Source organism: Sabethes cyaneus, chromosome 2 (genome assembly GCF_943734655.1).
Source record: "Sabethes cyaneus chromosome 2, idSabCyanKW18_F2, whole genome shotgun sequence".
Classification (NCBI taxonomy): Eukaryota; Metazoa; Arthropoda; class Insecta; order Diptera; family Culicidae; genus Sabethes; species Sabethes cyaneus.
The window spans coordinates 214,828,332-214,848,885 of NC_071354.1; the positions used below are offsets into that span (position 1 = coordinate 214,828,332).

Below are 20,554 nucleotides of genomic sequence, written 5' to 3' on the forward strand. Positions count from 1 at the left end.
GGGGGTAGGGGTCCCAATTCATCATAGAAAAAAATTTTGTCTCCAAAAACACACACATGCCAAATTTGGTTCCATTTGCTTGATTAGTTCTCGAGTTATGAGGAAATTGGTATTTCATTTGTACAGGAGCCCCCCTTCTTAAAGTGAGGAGGGGTCCTAATTCAACATAGAAAATTTTCTTGCCCTCGAAAACTTTCACATGCCAAATTTGGTTCCATTTGCTTGATTAGTTCTCGAGTTATGAGGAAATTTGTATGGAAACCTCCCCTCTGTACTTCGAGTACTTAGAGGTGTCGTATAATGGAATTATTGTTCATTATATTGTATTATATTGTACTAGCTGACCCGACAAACTTCGTATTGCCACAAATTAACCTGTGTTGTACATAAATCATGAATCTCGGATGATCTTTGTCACAATCTCGAGTTTTGCAAGCCCCCCAGTTGGCGGCGCTTCCGACGGCGGGTCACCGGCAACACTCGCGACCGTTTCGTCCTGAATGATCTAGTGTTACTATAGATAGTTTTTGTGGTCTTGTATTGACTAATGATTTATGGAAGAGTCTCGAATTTCTCGAGTTCGATTAGTTTTTGAGTTTCGCAAAAATTTCTGTTTTATTTGTATGAGAGTCCATATCCCCCTACCACAGGGGTGAGAGGTCTCTAACTATCATAAAATAAATTCAAGACTCCAAAATCTCCCACATGCCAAATTTGGTTCCATTTGCTTGATTAGTTCTCAAGTTATAAGGAAATTTGAATTTCATTTGTAAGGGAGCTCCCCTCTTAAAAGAGGAAGGGGTCGTAATTCACCATAAAAAAATTTCTGCCATCTAAAACTCCCACATGCCAAATTTGGTTCCATTTGATTGATTAGTTCTCGAGATAAGAGGAAATTTGCATTTCATTTGTATGGAAGCCCACCCTCTTAAAGGGGAGATGGGCCATAACTCGCTTTCTAAAGAAGAGAGGGTTCTCATTTCACCATAGAAAAAAATCTTGCGTCCAAAACCACTTACATGTCAAATTTGGTTCCATTTGCTTGATTAGTTCTCGAATTATGAGGAAATTTGTATTTCATTTGTGTAGAAGCACCCCCTCTTAAAGTTGGGAGAGGTCCTAATTCATCATAGAGAAAATTTTTGTCTCCAAAAACACCCACGTGCCAAATTTGGTTCCATTTGCTTGATTAGTTCTCGAGTTATGAGGAAATTTGTATTTCGATTGTATAGGAGCCCCCCCTCTTAAAGTGGGGAGGGGTTCTAATTCACCATAGAAAATATTCATGCCCTAGAAAACTTTCACATGCCAAATTTGGTTCCATTTGCTTGATTAATTCTCGAGTTATGAGGAAATTTGCATTTCATTTGTATAGGAGCCCCCCTTCCTAAAGTGGGGAGGGGTCCCAATTCATCATAGAAAAAAATTTTGTCTCCAAAAACACCCACGTGCCAAATTTTGTTCCATTTGCTTGATTAGTTCTCGAGTTATGAGGAAATTTGTATTTCGTTTGTATAGGAGCCCCCCCTCTTAAAGTGGGGAGGGGTCCTTATTCACCATAGAAAATATTCTTGCCCTCGAAAACTTTCACATGCCAAATTTTGTTCCATTTGCTTGATTAGTTCTTCAGTTATGAGGAAATTTGTATTTCATGTGTATAGGATCCCCCCCTCCTAAAACGGGGACGGGTCCCATTTCATCATAGAAAAAAATTTTGTCTCCAAAAACACCCACATGCCAAATTTGGTTCCATTTGCTTAATTACTTCTCGAGTTATGAGGAAAATTGTGTTTCTTTGGTACAGGAACCCCCCCTCTTAAAGTGGGGAGGGGTCCTAATTTACTATAGAAAATATTCTTGCCCTCGAAAACCTTCACATGCCAAATTTGGTTCCATTTGCTTGATTAGTTCTCGAGCTATGAGGAAATTTGTATGGAAGCCCCCCCCTTTTAAAGAGGAGAGGAGTTATAATTCCCCTTATAAAGAGGGGAAGGGTCTCAATTTACCATAGAATAAATTCTTGTCACCGAAAACACCCACATGCCAAATTTTGTTCTATTTGCTAGATTAGTTGTCGAGTTATGCAGAAATTTGTGTTTCATTTGTATGGGAGCCCCCCCTCTTAGTGGGGGGAGGGGTTTTTAACCATCACTAAAACCTTTACTGGCCCCAAAAAACCTCTACATGCATATTTTCATGGCGATTGGTTCAGTAGTTTTAGATTCTATAAGGAACATACGGACAGACAGACAGACAGACAGACAGACAGACAGAAATCCTTCTTTATAGGTATAGATTGTGGTTCAAGTTCCATATATTCCGGAACTTGTTCCGACCATAGCTTCGGAACCGTCTATCCGCTCCAAATTTTCTTCAAGAACACTTGTAGGCCATAAAATCTTTCGTTTGGTAGTTGTTGCAGTCAAATCGGTTCAGGAATTTCCAAAATCAAATGCTTATTCATATATTTTCACTACTGTGACTGTTATGCGTTTATTTGTAATATGGGACTGACATAGGGCTGTCTAACCGGTAGTACCGGTAGTACCGAAACCGGTAATACCGGCCAATTTTTGGATACCGAAATACCGGTTTTGTAAAGGCAAAAACCGGTATTTCCGGTATTTTGTAATATTTTAGTTTTTTTTAGTTTCCTTATTCAAAGAAGAACTAAGTTGCATAGAAGATTGTAAAACTCATAGAAAAACAACTTCGTGTTAATGCTAACGAGATTCTTCGATTACCAGCAATGAAGAGGGTGAAACTGTGTACCAAATAATTATACCTCTTGAACCCGTTTAAGGCACAGTACAGTATCTTTGCTGAATGTTTCATGCAAATGTTTCTTTGTATAAGCCAGGCGTCACGTTTCAATTTATTTTTGAACAACTTGATATTTAAAAGCCACCAAATTATTCGAAACTTCAAAAAATGAATTTAGGAATCAAGATCAGGGCCCGGCAACGTCGCTAACAATAGTAAATACAATAGTCACTCAACAATGAAATAATGAAACTTCAGTTTCAACTGCAGCAACACCGTTTCAAAACTTCAATCAGGCACCATGAAACGATTTTCACTTCACCATGACGACCGGTTTTAAAGTTTCATTTGTATTCTTCTATCAAATATTCACTAGAAGGCCAACAACTTTGAATGCAATTGAATTGAATTTGAGTAATATTTCTTACAATTTAATGCATATTATAATTAATCTACTGCCAGTCGTCGTCATTTGTTACAGTCCCTAACTTCAGCTGAAGTTTGCTTGAAACGTTCTGTTCAACGAATGAAACAAGTGACTTCATGTATGAAGCGAAGGTACGAGAAAGTCAGCTTCATTTATTTGTTTCGACGATTCCGGACCGTGATTAGAACACAGGGATCTTTGCGTTTTTTGAGCAATCGTGTTAAATGGCACGAATCTGCCAGGACTGAATTTGGAATACTTTTCAAGTCTTTCGAGTGATACTTTGATTGAACAAGCAGATGAACTCTCCAAGCCACTATCTGCGAATAGTGGGATTGATAACAGAGAACAGAATGTACCTGTGAATGATGCTTAAGAGGATGACGCTATCAAGAGTTTCGGTTTGGGGATGGAGGAAAAATTCGTGAAGAGATTGTAGGAAACCGAGGCATTCATTATAGTGGAAGCTACAATCCCGGGATATTTGAAAATATAGTTAAGCGCGGGTTTCCCTACTATAAATTTGAAGAAATAAAAGGAAAATTCCTGATGCACTTAGAGCCGTTCGTTAAACCTAGATGAAAACGGAAGTTTTTTCAATTGTTGGAAGTGTTGGCAACAAAATCCGTTCTAGCAAGAGAAATAAATCGCTAAGCGTACTATATCTGCTTAAATTCTACTATTCTAAACAACAATACTGAAGCTAAAGTTTGAAAATAAAGGCATTTACTGAAAAACATCAACATTTCTAGTGATCCTGAATGATCTGCCAATACCGGTATTTTACCGGTACTACCGGTATTTTCTACGCCAATACCGAAATACCGGTTTTCACCAAAAGAGCCCAATACCGACAGCCCTAGACTGACATAGTTTAAATTTTTTTCAACATTTTGGGAACAAACATAGCTTTTTTGTTTGAAATATTGAAAGAATAGGTAATTTAAAGATGATTCCCAGGTTTATCTCAAAAATGGTGAAAAGTCATATGGGACTGTTATACGTTTATGGGCAGTGTAGTTTATGGACGAAAAAAATATTTAAAGGAATAATCACCAGTTTTTCTAGATAACTGCAAGATAAACTTTCCAATTTTCACGGATACACTATCTCAAAAATTCATAGTTTTTTAATCAGCCATCGCGAAACAAACATGTCTTTAAAAGTGCAAAAAAGGTCAAGTCTAAGAAAGACGTTTAGGCCCAAGGCTTTGCTATGTTTTACCTGCGGATAAATCTACGCGGCTTGAGTTTTGCAGCGTTATGCAAGCAAAAGTGGAGGCGAACCATAAATTAATTAAACACATTGTTGTTGCTGTTGTTTTTCATACGTTTCAGACTGTGTTCGTCGCACACGGTAATCTAGTGTGCTATGCGTGATGTATTAATTCGTACAGTTTTCAGATACTAATTCAACGCCCAACAAAATAGAAGATACGTTTAAAATTCAATTGCAATGAAACTAAAATTCAAATTGGTCAATAAATGCAATTAGCCTTGAGCCTTGAGAAACACTTATTTCAAAGCTTTGCTTCTAAAAAGTTACTCGATTTCATGAAGTAGGAGGTTAAACAGCAACCCAAGCAACACAGCTTGTTATAGAATTGTATAACATTACATACATAAGAACTTCTCTATTACCAGAAAAGCGCAAAAAATTGAAGTCTAATGCAACAACAATTGAAAGAAGTATGTATCAGGTTATTTCATACCATTTTAAAACGTTATTATAGCATAAGCTACAACTTGTTCTTCCACTAGTTTAAATTTAGTAATGAAGACATAATAAAAACTTCGTGTTGACATGTTGACAAAAACAAACATTATTCATTTGATATGAGCTGTCAAATAAATTCATGTTATCACAAAACATCTTAAAACCTTAGCAATAACGACACATGTTTTCAAAGTACGTTTATAGTACTCTTTAACGACTACTTTCCATGAAGATTCTTTTCTAACTTGTTTTGTGTGTTACTTGGGAAGTGAAGTCAGCTTCGTCCGTGAAACACTCTACAACAGTAACAGTAGAGCTTGCTAACAGCTACGGTACGCATCCGTTTTACCCCGTATACATATATACATATAGGGCTTTACAACAGTAATGATTACAACGCATCTTTGAAAAACGTTACCTTTGATTGATTTACTGATTGCCTCCGATTGCCATTATTTTTTTGGTAACCATTCTTTTGTGATTGCTAAAAATTAATGATTACCAATGATTACTTAAGATTTAATCAGAAGATAAGTGTTTAAGACGTAAATGATTACAAAGGTAATCTCTACATCCCTCTTACTGGTATACACCTCTTACTGGAAACCCCTAGCGCATACGTAATTTGTTGTTGCTGTTGGTGGCTTTCTTATTGTACTGTTGTAGAGTTTTTCAAACCGGGGGAAAACGAACCACTAACACAAGCACAAATTAGCTATCAGCAGAGCTCAGGTCCCTTTCTTTCACTGCTATAAGTTTTCGCATGCTTGCGCATTTTTACACTGCAGAATGAGAGTTGATAATATTTTATTGCATTTTTCCCTGAAAAACATTTATCCAATCACAGTGAACCATGAAAAATATAAATCGCAGGTGGATTTGGCGCGAAACTCTAATGCAATATAAAGTATATAACGAAACTCATGGTGATACCCACGACTAAAATACATAATATATTTAAGTCGTGGGTGATACCCAAATACATAAGTTCGGTTGTTTTATATGTCTCTCTCTCTCTTGTTGGCTGGTTGCTAGGTAAATTCAATAATAACCTGTGTATTTTCGTCTCTGTAAGACGGCTGATACTGCTTTATCCTCTCATAACAAAGAGAGGATAAACTCGTGTTACGAAAAATTAAAATTATACAAATCATGATCGCGTGTTTCTAGGGATAAAGGAAAATATGGATAGCCTGCGCTCACGAGCGACAATACATATGCAAAATTCATTGAATATCGCGCATTTGAAACGATAAATTGAATGCCTGTTAGGTATTATCGCGACTTAAAAAGATATTAAAATATAAAAATATAGCACGCAGCAATGTTGAAACATTCATAGCAGCAAGAAACTCAATGAGATTTCAAGCACATGAAATTTCAACCTTGATCACAAGCGCGAAACTCACATATGAATTTCTCTCGCTATTATACGGGATGTCTTTGTTGCTATGCTATGTGAACCAAATTCAGCAGTGAGCATTTTGTTTAATTCTTCCACAGCTGGCAGTTCTTACAACGAACCAGAGAGCAAAAGAGAATCTACCGTCAGAGAAAACAACGCAGGCGAAAAAGGCAGCGCACATTCATGAATTAAGATGGCAAACATATTGGCGGAATTTACATTTTTCCTTCGCGGGAATCGACATTTTCTTAACTAGAAAGTAACAAGCCTAATAAGAATTAGATAAACATGTATTTTAAATGTGCGTTTTAGTTAAACTTTGCGATTTATTTAGAGACTAGCTGTAACCTCCGCGCGTTGCCTCGCATCTAATTGTGAGCAAATTGGTGGTACGCTATGTAACGCTAACACTATGTAGCTCTATGAGGTGCAACTACGTTACTTTTGCTCGTCTTGAATGTAATCTGGTATGATTGGTTTGAGTCTTTGCTTAATGTGGGCGATTATTACCACAAAAATACATATCGCTCCCCTCGTTTTGGCGACAGACACAAGCTTCTTATAATTATGATTCATTCCCTCACAGCTACGTATCGCACTAGAGAATGCCTATGCTGTTCAACAAGGAATTTGTAGGTATATGTGCATAGCTCTAGGTAGCAGTTGAAGTAAAGCAGAACGAGATCAAGCGAGAAGAAATATGTGTGAGTTTTGTGTTTCTCGCTATAAAAACAGAAAAACTCACGTGCGACTTTTTTCTGCATAGGATCAAGTTGACCTGATTCACAGTTGATTTTGATTTTTGATGAGTTTTGAGATTTTGAATTTTTACCATCACTGGCATGCAGTTTTATACGCCGATCTCACAGATACACTTTACATACGAAATAGTCAACAGTTTAGCTATAGAACCATAATAAAACAGTTAAAAAATTACAAGGTATACAGCCCTACGGGTTGTACGAAAGGATGACGTAGGACTATATCAGATCATTAGATCAAAGACTAATGTAAACTGCATTTCTGGCATATGTATATTTATAAGAATCGGTAAGTGCCATTGTTTAAGTGAATGTTTAAAAGAGAAGAGCGAAATATTCAGATTCAATTCTTCATTGAATGCAATGGTGGCTTTGGAAATACGTGGACGGGGGTTCATAAGTACAACGCCTGCAACCATTGAGACATAGAGATTTTTTTGAAAAACACTTGTGCATCATAAAGGTTGAAATAGTAATGAAGGACCAGCCCGCAGATTATTATATTAAATATGATTATGCGTAGCTTGACATGCCTCAATAATGTTACTTTAACTCGCTTGTGGCCTTTAAAATGGCCATTGGTTACAAATAACATTAACGCCAAAGCACGTTCATCGCAAATATGACGTGCCATTCGAATGTCCTTCTCTTTTGACATGAATGGCAACAAGCACGTAAGTTAGCGACGTCGATTCACTGTCTTTTGCTCCGAAAAGGTTTTACTAGTTTACTTTCACAGCTTACCGCTTGTTACATAGCAGAAAATATGACACATACACAAAATTTTGGTTCCATTTGCTTAATTAGTTCTTGAGTTATGAGGAAATTTGTGTTTCGTTTGTATAGGAGCCCCCCCCCTCTTACACCAAATAGTTCAGTTACATAAATTACATAAATTGTTCAGTTTCGTTCAGTAGTTATTAGTATTGGAAAGCTTTCATTCAAACGATTCACTTCAATTTTAATTTTCACAAAGTGCTACCCTGTCCCAGTATAATAAACAAAGACGTAGTCCTACGTCAAAAGCAAATTTATTATGGGTGTTTATATTGCTATGATAAATTTAATTGTCTGCACCACGGCTCTTATAAGCTTACCATACGTGTGGCCTAGCAATACAATATGGCGCACCAATCAAAGTTGGTTTTGTTACGGTTGCTTGTGAAACCGCAACAAATCTGTTTTATAGAGGTAATAAAACGGTAATACCCTAACCAATCCGATTTATTGCTGCTATTATAAAGAATATTAGAGTTCAACAGCGCAATTATTTTTTATGCGAGATCAAATTGCCATATTCAAGTATTTTGTTTTAGCTCGCAAACAAAAATTCATCAAAGCAAAGAAAGGAAGTTATTATCAATCGGGTTTCCTGTTGATAGAAAGTAACTAAAACGATTTTACTAGAAATTGAGATTGACTATAACTGAATATATTTATTTTGTTAAAACAATCAATTTTTGAAAATTGCAAAAATTCGATGGCGCGTTGATTTTATCCACCTATCATTTGCACGATAAAATTTAATGCGCATATGGTGCAAACCAACTAACACTGCTGAAAATTTATTAAATATTGTATGTATTATGGTCGCTATAAACCAAATCGATCAAGATGATCTGACAGTAAAATTTTAACTTTTCTACCCACGGATGTATTTTCACGTGCTGACAAACTGATTTAGCCTTATTCCAGAGCAACCAAAACCAAAACCATAATCGATAAAACTACTTAAGTGTTACTGCGGGTAACGACGAAAAGTAAATCGGCGCATCCCCCGGCGCACTTGACGTTCGGGCTGGTGTGAATGTATGGTAGCGAGACGGTATAGAGGCGAACTGTCAGAACGAAGAGAGGCGATTATCATTATCTGTTTTGATTAAAAAGTAGCGTGAAACAGATTTGCAACGTAAATTACAATTTTTCTATATTTAAACTAAAATTCAATATCAAATACCCTATTACAGATTAAATTTGAGTACAATACACTAACCTGATTGTAAGGGGTTGAAGTGCCTAGTACGAGACTATTTGTAAGTTAATTCCTACTTAATTAATTCTGCATACCGTGTTGAAACCTAACCTAATAAAATTATAGCTTTGAGCTGATTTCATCGGAAACGGATGGAATTTGCTTCTGGGACTCCGAAACGCCAACCCCCACACTAACAATCTCAAAGAAATATTCAAATGAGTGCACAAGGATCATTCGTTCGCCAGACCCGGTCGAAAACTCGAGCGACCCGACAAGATCCAGCGGGCAGCGGCTCTCAACCATCCCGTGACAGTACACCAGTAATAGAGGCGGATGATGACGAATTCGAACCATCAGTGGTTGACATCGAGCACGGCGAGCATTTCGATTGCGCGGAATGTACACGGCCCAACAATGCGGAGTTGTATATGGTACAATGCGGAAAATGCGAGCGTTGGTACCATTTCTCCTGTGCGAAAGTGGACGTCAGTACAGCGCGATCCAGTGAATTCAGCTGTGTGAAGTGCGTTTCTCCGTCACATACAAGCTCTAGGACGGGAAAATCCAGCACCAGTTCCCGGAGATCGGCGATAGAGCGGGAGCTTCAGAAGTTGGAAGAAGAACGATGTTTGCGTGAGAAATTGGAGGAGGAAAGGTTGCAGAAAGAGAAATTACTGGTCGAGAAGGCTATGAATGAAAAACTTGAACGTGAGAAGGAGTACTTGGCTCGGAAGCATGAGCTGCTTCGCCAGCAGGATGAAGATGCGGGAAGTATGCGTAGCAGCCAAAGCAGTCGAAGCCATGCAAGTAGCCGAAATAAAGTAGAAACCTGGTTCCACCAGCAAGCGATGCCCTGTACGACCGGAAGTGAACCAAATCAACAGGTTTCGGTTCGAAACGGGGAACCGGTTGGATCGTCGACACCTATCGAAGTCAGTGAAATAACCGATATAGATTCCGAGCGAGCGATGGTGGAAGTCGTGCAAAAAGATGCTTTAAAGCAATCCGGTCAGCAGCAGCAGCATACCGGTAGCCTACCGGATCTACCGCTAGTCAACGTTCCACCGTTAAACCGATTGTTTGACATCAGCGGTCAGATTTCGAGTTCATCGAAAGTAGACGCGTTTCCAAAGATCGTCTCGAAGTTGATTAAAAAACCACTACCATACGAAGAATGGCAACGCGAGACAAGCGAGATGCGAAAGCATGCCGAGCAGCAGGAAGAAGAGCTCCGGCGGCGAGAACAGCGAGAGCAGGAGTTAGCAAGTCTGCTTAAGCATGCCGAGGAGAATCGTGAGCAGGATAGACACCGTATGGAAGGAATTTATCAGCAGCAACGTGAGAAAGAAGAGAAAGCGCTACAACTGCGAGACCAGCGAGAGCAGGAGTTGACCAACCTGGTAAAATATGCGGATGCACAGCGTAAACAAGACAGGCAGCGACTGCAGCAGATCGAAGCCGACTTGAAGAAGCGGGATGAAGTCGATAAGCAGCGCAGAAATAGGGAAATGGACCTAGTACAACGGATCAAACAGCTAGAACAGCAATGCCAAGCTGAGCGTTCGAAACGAGAAGAAGAGAAGCAGAGGTTCCTGGCACAGGAGCAGAATCTTACCGAGGAGGTGCAACGACTGCGCATGAAGTGCGAACAACAATCGGCACAGCATGCAGCAGAACAGCCCGCAGAGGACGAGCATCAGCACGACGTTCCAGAGGCGAACCAGCAAGGTGTAACTGTGAGTAACAACCCTCGAACGACTCACGACAAAGTAGACATAGTAGGGACACCCACCCAAACATTTTATGTACCTCCAAAGCCAGGATTGCCCCCTATTCCTTTTCTAATAGATCCATTAGGGACACGAAATGCCCCCATAGATGTAAATTATGGTCATGCAATGCAAAGTCCCACGTCCCATCAGTTGGCAGCAAGGCAAGTCATCACAAGAGAGCTTCCTGTCTTTAGCGGGGACCCTGTCGAGTGGCCGCTTTTTATCAGGAGTTATAACCATTCGACAGAGGCATGTGGTTATTCACTTTCTGAAAACTTGCTGCGTTTGCAACGGGCGCTGAAAGGTGCTGCGAAAGACGCCGTCAGCAGTTTTCTTCTACATCCGTCTACCGTGCCACAAGTGCTGTCTACCCTTCAGACATTGTACGGTAGGCCGGAGCAGATTGTTCATAACCTGGTGGCCAAAGTTCGAGCAACGACCGCACCCAGGGCGGATAAATTGGAGACGCTGATTCATTTCGGTTTGGCTGTGCAGAATTTGTGTGGTCATATGGAGGCTGTTGGAATGACGAATCACCTGTCTAACCCGATTCTCCTACAAGAACTGGTGGACAAGCTGCCGGCAAATATCAAATTTAGCTGGGCGCTACACCAAGTGGGTCTACCCGTAGTCGATTTAAAAGCTTTCAGCGAGTACATGCGGAACGTTACGGCCGCCACCAGTGGCGTTACAAACTTGTACGTTTCACCGAAGCCTCCGAAGGACGAGAAGCACGAAAAACCCAGGAATAAAGAACAGGCATTCCTGAATACGCATGATGCACACGAACGAAAAGAAGCATCAACCAACCCACCCGGCGAACGGCGAGAACATCACCAGAATAATATGAGCAAAAGACAAGAAGTAAGCAGGAATTGTCCTAAATGCAACGTTACCGGCCATACCACTGCGAGTTGTGCAGCTTTCAAGAGACTCTCGATAGACTGCCGGTGGAATTTTGTAAAGGACAACAAGCTATGTCGTCGCTGTCTCGTATCGCACATTCGCTGGCCATGCGAAGGCGAAGTTTGCGGAATCAATAACTGTCAGAAGCGACATCATCGTTTACTGCACAGCGAGCCGAAGTCGACCGGGAATTCCAGCGATGCTACCGTCACCATTCACCAGCTTCCGGTGTCATCAATTTTGTTCAAGATAATTCCTGTGACGTTGTACGGGAAGAATGGTGCTGCAGTGAACACCTACGCATTCTTGGATGACGGCTCGTCTGTGACTCTCGTAGAACAGGCGATTGCAGACCAACTCGGCCTGGACAGTCGAGCGCATTCCCTGTGCATCCATTGGACGAGTGGGATAAATAAGCAGATCGAGACTACTCTGCTGGAGAAGCTGAGCATATCGCAGCCAAACGGCAGAAGACGTTTCAAGCTATCCGAAGTATACACCGTCAAGAATCTAGGGCTACCGGAACAATCGCTGGATTTCGAGCAGCTGGCTAAGGAGTTCGCGCACCTACGACATCTACCGGTCAAGAGCTTTAAGAGAGCCGTTCCTGGACTACTAATCGGGCTGAGTAACTCACATCTGCTGACTACCACGAAGGTTCGTGAAGGAGGAAAAGATGAACCGATCGCTGCGAAGACTCGTGTTGGCTGGGTCGTAAGTGGCCGTGTACGAGGGGGAGAAGACAGTTTCCAGCACCGTCAAATGCTTATTTGTGCGGATACGACGGAACGCAATCTCCACGACTACGTGCAGGAGTTCTTCTCAGTAGAAAGCCTTGGAGTTGCCGTAGCTCCTAATCTGGAAGGAGCCGAAGACCAACGAGCACGTAGAATCCTCGAAGAGACGACAGTTCGGACAGAAAGCGGAAGGTTTGAAACCGGGCTGATCTGGGCGCAAGACGACATCGAATTCCCGGATAGTAGACCAATGGCCGAGCGCCGGTGGCGATGCCTGGAGAAGCGACTTGAGAAGGATATTCAGCTATATGAGAGCGTACGGCAGCAGGTGGCAGATTTCGAGATGAAGGGGTACATCCACGTAGTAACTGAGGAAGAGATGGCAGGTTTCGATCCGCGACGTATCTGGTACCTTCCGTTAGGAGTGGTACAGAATCCGAACAAACCCGGACGGATACGAGTTATTTGGGATGCGGCCGCAAAAGTTAACGGTGTGTCCCTGAACATGATGCTCTTGAAGGGTCCGGATTTGTTGACTCCCCAGCTACATGTTACTTTCAAATTCCGCGAACGGGGAGTTGCCTACTCCGGTGATATACAAGAAATGTTCTTGCAGCTCGGAGTCAGGAAGGAAGATCAAAGCGCACTCTTGTTCGTCTTCCGCAAGTCGTCAGACGAACCGCTGATCACGATGGCGTGCAATGTCGCTATCTTCGGAGCGACGTGTTCTCCGGCGCAGTCACAATATGTTAAAAACCTGAATGCTACGGAGAATGAGCAGGAATTCCCCAAGGCGGCAGATGCGATTAAGAATAAGCATTACGTCGACGACTATCTCGACAGCGTCGACACTGAAGAGGAAGCCGTCAGCCTAGCACTAGAAGTAGCTGAAGTACACCGGAAGGCAGGCTTTCGAAATCGCAACTGGGTTTCAAATCGATCCTCGGTCCTGCAAGCTATCGGAGAAGTGAGTCCCGCTGAAGTGAAAGACCTTTCGATGAATGGCCATCATGGTTTTGAACGTGTTCTCGGGCTGTCTTGGCTAACGATAGAAGATGTCTTCTGCTTCAAGTTCAATCTGCAAGATGATCTGAGATCGTTGATAGAAGGTGACACCGTGCCGACAAAGAGGATGATGCTGAGCTTCGTGATGAAAATCTACGATCCGTTGGGACTGGTTGGTTCGCTGGTGATTCAAGGGAAGATTCTGCTGCAGGATGTTTGGAGAGCTAAGCTGGACTGGGACGATCGCATACCCCAAGATCTGTTCGTACGGTGGAAGCAGTGGCTGCAAGTTCTGAAGGAGTTAGATAACATCCGAATTCCCCGGTGCTATTTTCCGGGATATGATCCTGCCTGTTTCGATAACCTGGAGATCCACATATTTGTGGACGGTAGTGAGCAAGCCTACTCTGCAGCGGCGTACTTCCGTGTTCGCGACCAAGGAGAAATTCGCTGCGCCCTGGTTTCCTCCAAGACGAAGGTAGCTCCACTACAGCAGACTTCAGTTCCTCGACTGGAATTGCAGGCAGCCGTGATTGGTGCTCGCTTACGCAAGACAATCGAAGAAGGTCATTCGGTACAGATCAAACGCACATACTTCTGGAGCGATTCTAGCACTGTAATCTCATGGATCAAATCGGATACGCGCAGATACCGGCAGTACGTGGCGTTTAGAGTTAACGAGATCCTATCCCTGTCAAAACCCGACGAATGGCGATGGCTGGGAACGAAAGTAAATGTCGCCGATGAAGCGACGAAGTGGGGTAAAGGTCCGAACTGCAAGTCCGACAGTCGATGGATGCGTGGACCCGCCTTCTTGTACCAAGAGGAGAGCGATTGGCCGGTGGATAAGTTCGCGACAATGAGCGGCCCCGAAGAAGAGCTGCGACCGGCGTACGTCTGTAGTCATTTCCTATCAGCGCAATTGATCGATGTGTCACGTTTTTCGAAATACGAGCGACTGTTACGAAGCATGGCGTATGTGTACCGGTTCACTGGGAAGTTGTTGCAACGAATCGGAAAACGACCGAAGATCGACGAAGATAATGTCAGCAGTGAAGATTTGCAGAATGCAGAGGTGTGTCTTTGCCGGATCGCACAATCAGAATGTTATGCGGATGAGGTAGCTACGATGAATCGCAACGTACGCTTACCACCGGAGTACCGTAAAGCTTTAAGCCGCAGCAGTTCGATAGCGACTCTCTCTCCGATGTTGGACGATGGAGGTGTGTTGCGCGTGGATGGTCGCATTGCAACGGCAGATTGCGTGAAATACGATACGAAGTTCCCGATAATCTTGCCCAAGCGTCACCCGATCACCAACTTGCTGCTGAATTGGTACCATCGAAAATTTCGTCACGGCAACAATGAAACGGTGGCGAACGAAATTCGTCAGAAGTTTACTATTCCGAATTTGAGAGCGCAGATCCGGTCAACGGAAAAGCGATGTCAGTGGTGTCGCGTGTACAAGGCCACCCCTGTAGTTCCAAAGATGAGTCCCGTTCCTTGGTTCCGCACCACCCCTTTCGTTCGTCCGTTTACCTTCACAGGGATCGATTACTTTGGACCGTATCTGGTGAAAGTCGGTCGTAGTGCTGTTAAACGCTGGGTAGCGATCTTCACGTGCCTGACCATCCGAGCTATACACCTGGAGGCAGTGCACAGCTTAACAACCGACTCGTGTAAGAAGGCAGTTCGGCGGTTCGTCGCTCGGAGAGGCGCGCCGAAAGAGGTGTATACAGATAACGGGACAAATTTCGTAGGCGCCAGTAGAGAGCTTGAGCAGGAGTTGCGGGACATCAACCGAGCCCTGGGTAGCACTTTCACGGACATCGATACTCTATGGCGGTTCAACCCACCGTCCGCTCCGCATATGGGTGGATGCTGGGAGCGGATGGTGCGTTCGGTAAAGACGGCGCTGGGAACACTGCCCACGTCGCAGAAGTTAGACGACGAATCGCTCGTGACATATCTAGCCGAAGCTGAGCACATGATAAATTCTAGACCGTTGACGTATCTACCGCTGGACAGCGCGCAGCAGCAGTCGTTAACTCCCAACGATTTCCTGATGCTCAGCTCTAGTGGTGTACGCCAGCCAGTAAAAGCGCCGGCTAATGTCGGAAAAACGATGAAGGATAGTTGGGGACTGATGCAGCAGAGCCTGGATTCGTTCTGGAATCGTTGGATTACCGAGTACTTGCCGATCCTAACTCGGCGGTCCAAGTGGTTCTGCGATGTGCCACCGATCAAGGAAGGAGCGTTAGTGATGGTAGCCGATGGGAAAGTTCGGAACCTGTGGATTCGAGGTCGAGTAAACCGAATCTACCCTGGAAAAGACGGAGTTGTGCGTCGGGCGGACGTGGAAACAGCTACCGGCATGTTGAAAAGTAGAGCAGTTTGCAACCTAGCGGTTCTGGATGTGAGCGATCCTGACGGAGCGAGTCGCGAAGGACAAAACAACGGCGAATTTGGTGCCGTACGGCACGAGGGGGAGGATGCTACTGCGGGTAACGACGAAAAGTAAATCGGCGCATCCCCCGGCGCACTTGACGTTCGGGCTGGTGTGAATGTATGGTAGCGAGACGGTATAGAGGCGAACTGTCAGAACGAAGAGAGGCGATTATCATTATCTGTTTTGATTAAAAAGTAGCGTGAAACAGATTTGCAACGTAAATTACAATTTTTCTATATTTAAACTAAAATTCAATATCAAATACCCTATTACAGATTAAATTTGAGTACAATACACTAACCTGATTGTAAGGGGTTGAAGTGCCTAGTACGAGACTATTTGTAAGTTAATTCCTACTTAATTAATTCTGCATACCGTGTTGAAACCTAACCTAATAAAATTATAGCTTTGAGCTGATTTCATCGGAAACGGATGGAATTTGCTTCTGGGACTCCGAAACGCCAACCCCCACACTAACATAAGTTTATAACCGGATTCTCAAAGCGGTTAATAATCTTCTGAAGAGTGGGCCCCTTGGTCAGAAGGCATTCGTATCAAAGGGTGTACCACATCAAATTGCATCACGGAAGAAACGCTGTAAAAAATTACCCATTGGGTATTTTCTTTCGAAAATTTGGGTAGAAGTAGTTTAGAGTGTATTGTTTACACTGTATTTTTATCGCGGTCAGTTTTTAGAAAATTGGAAAAAATGGCGTCACCCGAAAAGCAACGTTGCGAATTTATTTTGCGCAAACACCTGGAAAATCCTCAACTCTCTCATCATAGATGATGAGACTTACGTCAAGGCGGACTTCCAGCCTGACGTAAATGCATTCCAACGCAATTCTTCTCAACCGATAGCTAGCTAATAACACCAGCAACCGTTTCATGCAAAGTTATTCCGTTCAAGTGCATTTGCATCGTGAAGAGAATCTCTCATTTGCACATAAGCCCTTTTCACATGCTGCTCTAGCATTAAGTTTTTTTTTTGTTTTGAACATAGGTTTTTTCACCGATCACACTTTCAATACTGTTTTTTTTTGCTTCAAGAGCTGGTTCTAACGAGCTCGTCGCTGATTCGGACCAGTCAATGCTCTCCTTCGCTTGTGATGCGACATTAATTCAATGCAAGAAGCGGAGTAAATTGTTCAAATGACCCACACGGGTTGGGAATTCGTTCCAGCGATGATGAACCAAACCAAAGGCGAAGACACAGTCAGTGTTGTCTCAGGACGGACAGATTGTGTCAGTGATTGATAGGCTGGTCGTTTCTGTGTCATTCTGTTCGACGAGGCACGCTTCTTGGCTTGGGTGAAACGAACACACGGTCACCTGCTGCGATTGTTGCTGCTGCTACTGCTTGCTTGCTTGCTTACTGACTGAAACTGTTTTGTTGCGGTGCCAATCACGCGTTTCGAAAGAAATTGAACGTTTGGTAAGTTTCACAACTTTCCTTTTGGCAATGTGTCGAAAATCGTTCCGGTGTTTGCCGAATCAACTTATCGATATGGTATTCATAGTTGGTTCGCTAAACAAAACACTAACCTAGTAACATGTCAGGAATTATAAATCATCTTAATTTGGTGCAGAATCTCATGGAATAGAAGAGTACATCACCCACGAAAGTCGTCTTACGTTGCATAAGGGTAATACTCCGGCAGATAAACTAAATTGAGAAAAATAGGTAGCAACGAACTTTCCTCCACGGAGTGGATGTCGAATGTTAAATTTTTAAACGTACCATACCTATACCAGTTCAGCTTATTTACATATTCATTTTGATATGCAAAGCACAAACTATGGTCGTAGATTTATTTTATCAGATTCGAACCATCATAGGTCGAACATTGTACCACTGACTCCATTGTTTGTTGAGGACGCTCGGTCGGTACGCTGCTGCTGTTGTGCTCACTCACAAAGTTGCACGCGTAATAAAAGCTTTAATAAAACTGATGAACCGTTGACAGGCTACTGTGAACATTGCGGCGTAAAGTTCAAGTCCGGGTTCGCCCTGCCCCGGACTGTGCTGTGGGGGCGAGGAAACTCGTGCGAAAACAGGAAATTTCATAATTCGTTCCAGTATCATTGCGGCTCATATTCGTATTATGAAAACTGTTTCAAATGGGATTCGCGGCTCGGATTCCGCCGTGCTTTCCCGTGTCGTCGCCACTGACCGGCCACGTGAAGATTTGCTTTGATTGTCAACGACGACGCTATAAACAAGTGTAAGTGGGTTATATTATTCATGATCCTCCAAGCACGTTCGGAACGTACAATTGGTGAAGTAGAAATGGAAGTGAGCGATTTAGCGAGGAGCAGCAGGCAGAAGAACTGGGCAAACCCCCCGACTGATATGGTAATCACGCGTGAACGGTGAGACGTTTGCAATACACGCGCACTGCGAAGTGAAATCGCGATATACTACGAGTAGACCATAAGCTTAGTCCAAATTACATGATGTTGTGAGACATACGTCAGCCGAGCAGATGGTTTTGTTAGTCAATTAATACCCCCTTGATAGAAATAGTTATGCAAAGTAATTTGGCGAAAATGTTCGAAAATAAACCGAAATTGTTGCACATCTAGAAGCTGCACACAGTGACTTCGCCGGTAAAATTTTACGCAGGAAATTTGTTCGTTTCGTTAAATCGTGCATTACCAAAACGTAAGAGGAGCTTGTGCTAAGATTTTTCAACTGCTAAGATTGTCTACTTAGATTCGATAAAAGATCCCAGATTTTTCCAACATCTTAAGAATTGGAGAAAAAATATAATTTATTACGGGTTTCAAGATAAAAAAACAATTGGTATGATGAAAAAAGTTGCTAAGGCTTAACGGTTTTGCAGTTGAAATAATTTAAAGCACCTCAATTTTACGCATAGTGCTTGGCGTTCGGCGAGATAGCTCCATGGCAATTCATTTGAACCAAATTACAGTTTCTTAATTCGTGACTGTTAAATGAAACCCGAGCTAAGTAACATCTGACGGGTTTCTTCACATCTTGTGTAATCAAAATGTAATATAATAAGACGAAATCAGATCCTGTGTCTGAAATATTACTGCTGTACTATTTACTTATTACTTAACTTAATGAGAGGACTTACGTTGTTGAAAAATGTGTATCAAACTAACCTGAAATGAAAAGAAAAAAAATTAGCATTTCTCTCTCAATACAGTAAAATATCAATTCTACTTATTTAGCATATGAATTCATTTGAATATTCTATTTCATTCTACAAAAACATAAATGAAGAGATGAATGAATGTAAATTTAAAACCCTAATGGATTGGATTTTGATGTAGAGCTAGGGTATGTTACTGCTTCGTCGTAATTGCATATTCCCGTCCTATCCAACACAAATTATTAAAAATATCAGCATTTTTATGACACACAATACAAAATTAGTTATTCCCTAATATTTTAGTCTGTTGACTATCATACGCGATCAATCAAAGTGAGCTGAAATCCATTTAAATGCTTTTTATCATTAAAGAAGTCCTACCAGCCAAATTTCCTACGTTTTTTCGTGCGACGAAAAAGAAGAAATCGACTAATCGTTTTAATTTCCGTCATTCATAAATGAAAATAACTCACGCAAGGCATTGTCGTTATTCTACAGCCAGGAAAACTTGCCTGACCTGCAGAAATTTTGCAGAATAACATTTGTCATGCCGTCTTACACAAATACATACGCGTTAGCTTCGTAAACATTGTTGTGATTTTTAGTTCGGAGGATGAAAAATTTTGATGGACGGATTTTAAAACAGTACGACGAATTTAAGAAATAAAGTCAGTTGCGTAATTTCAATAATATGCTTTAATAATCGCATTCCAGTGATTTCAAAGTTCACGGATCGTGTTTTAGTCAAATCAGCACAAGAACTTTTGGAGTATTCATTAAATACACCCAACAAATGATGAAAATTAGAATGGCTTTACTTACTACGACGGGAATTAGAAATAAACCCTACTTATTACAGGAAAGTAAAATAAGAGTGGAAAAGTGGTCAGGTTTTAAACGATTAGAACTCGTTCATTTCTTGCTCTTGCTCTTTCGGGTGTTCCTTTATCCAATACCGATTGAGGAACAGCAATGTTTCTCTTACATTGTTTTGCATGCGCCCTTGGGTTAGTCTACGATATTTTTGAAAAAAATTCTTTTGTACAATATGAGAACAATATCCGTTTCCTGTTAAGTGGATTGAGATAGTTTCAACACACTTGTTATTCACGTTGGGGTGGTGGTTCAATTGCCTGATTCATCTATCAATACTGCAAATATTTAGAATCTGCTGCTTTGCAGCAGCAGCAGCGGAAAGATCATCAGCAGATTCCGAGGAATAATTAATTCTGTCGTTGGCTGATCTTTAACCCTTGCTCAGCCAGCAAAAGCTAACATAAGCGTTCAGGCAATCGATAAATCAAACTACCATATTGCTTCTTGCAACTGTCGCCATCTCCGTCGAGATTAATGGGTAATATAAATTTATAAACATATTGAAAGGTTTCGAGCTGTGTCCGGTTTCGCGTGTGGTCGTTCGTATCTAATCTTACTCGAAAGTTCAGTTGAGCTGACATAATTCGTTAGGAATAAATGATATTGAAAAGAGCTACTATTTTTTCAAATGTGAATAAAC

The 20,554-nt window shown here is 41.9% G+C and overlaps 1 protein-coding gene across 12 annotated transcripts in view; it reads right to left on the bottom strand.

The window, feature by feature from the left end:
• The window catches only part of LOC128733985 (PTB domain-containing adapter protein ced-6), a 100,893-nt gene that overhangs the window by 50,871 nt on the left and 29,468 nt on the right, over positions 1-20,554 (bottom strand). The window contains exon 2 of one of the 12 annotated variants that reach the window (XM_053827934.1): positions 19,021-19,048. The exons of the other annotated variants lie outside the window; for them this stretch is intronic. The gene's annotated coding sequence lies outside the window, so the exon portion shown is untranslated. The remainder of the gene's footprint in view (positions 1-19,020; positions 19,049-20,554) is intronic. 12 annotated transcript variants of the gene reach the window in all.